At 44.9% G+C, this 1072-nt stretch overlaps 1 protein-coding gene across 1 annotated transcript in view; it reads right to left on the bottom strand.

Moving 5' to 3' along the window:
• The window catches only part of LOC135104023 (transient-receptor-potential-like protein), a 51239-nt gene extending 50691 nt beyond the window's left edge, over positions 1 to 548 (bottom strand). Inside the window, 1 exon segment of the mRNA XM_064010887.1 lies at positions 1 to 548. This exon segment is cut by the window's left edge and continues 885 nt beyond it. The gene's annotated coding sequence lies outside the window, so the exon portion shown is untranslated.
• Between the last annotated feature and the right edge of the window lie 524 nt (positions 549 to 1072).

The raw sequence follows: 1072 nt of genomic DNA, 5'->3' as shown, positions 1-1072 counted from the left end.
CTCCTCCTCCTCCTCCTCCAATCAGATACGAGTATTCCTTCCCTCCACTTCTTCACAGCTTCCCTCCACTTCACCTACACACACACACACACACACACACACACACACACACACACACACACACACACACACACACACACACAGACACACACATACACACACACACACGTGGACCGTCCTCCTCCTCCTCCTTCCTCCTCTGCCTGTCCGCCTCATTATCCGGTCGATAAAACGCACCTGAGTTTGTTTTTTTGTACGTGAAAATCTTAATTAACGAACAGTAATCCCTGCGGCACACGTGGAGGAACTTTTTGTTGTTGTTCGAGTAGAAAAGTAAAAAAAAACAAAAAAAACACGTATGTTTCCTTTTATTTCTGATGTTGCACTTCCCTCCTTGGTGGAAGTTCGTATTCCCAAACACATTGTTTTCTCACCAACGCTGTTTTTATAAGCCACAAAGATCATTAGCCGGATTCTCACATGTGTTTGTCATTAAAGATACAGGATTTCTTGTTAGATTATTATTAGAATCATGAAAACACCTTTGAAAACCACTATCTTCCACAGGGCCGTGTTAGAAATCACTGAAATGAGACAAGGGAACGTTTAAGAACACGAGCATTTATTTTGTTTAGCGCGATGTGTTGTCTGTCCACCTGGGCCGTCCAGAAAGCATCTCATTACGTTCCCGATACAGGTGAAAGAAAACGTCGATCAGGTGTAGAATAGATGCCATTTCTCCCTTGCCGTTCCCAACTCTGATTCCTGTGTGTGTGTGTGTGTGTGTGTGTGTGTGTGTGTGTGTGTGTGTGTGTGTGTGTGCGTGTGCGTGTGTGTTACTGAGATAATTCCCGTACACTCTATGGATTTCGGATTCTGTGAGTGGAATATCTTCATTCACAACATCCTATTAAAGCCTAGACGTGACTCTTAGGCCCTCTATCCTCTCTCCCTCGTCCCTTCCGCTCCACTTGACTCCTTTTCTCTCCTTTTCTCCTCCCTTCCCTCCGCTTCCTATCTACCTCTCTCTCATTATCTTAAAACGATGCTGTGAGGAAGGAGGGGAAGTGAG

The sequence above is a fragment of the Scylla paramamosain genome, chromosome 10 (assembly GCF_035594125.1).
Source record: "Scylla paramamosain isolate STU-SP2022 chromosome 10, ASM3559412v1, whole genome shotgun sequence".
In the NCBI taxonomy this organism is placed as follows: domain Eukaryota; kingdom Metazoa; phylum Arthropoda; class Malacostraca; order Decapoda; family Portunidae; genus Scylla; species Scylla paramamosain.
The sequence above is the reverse complement of the archived record's forward strand: the minus strand, read 5'-3'. Positions and strand labels throughout refer to the sequence as shown.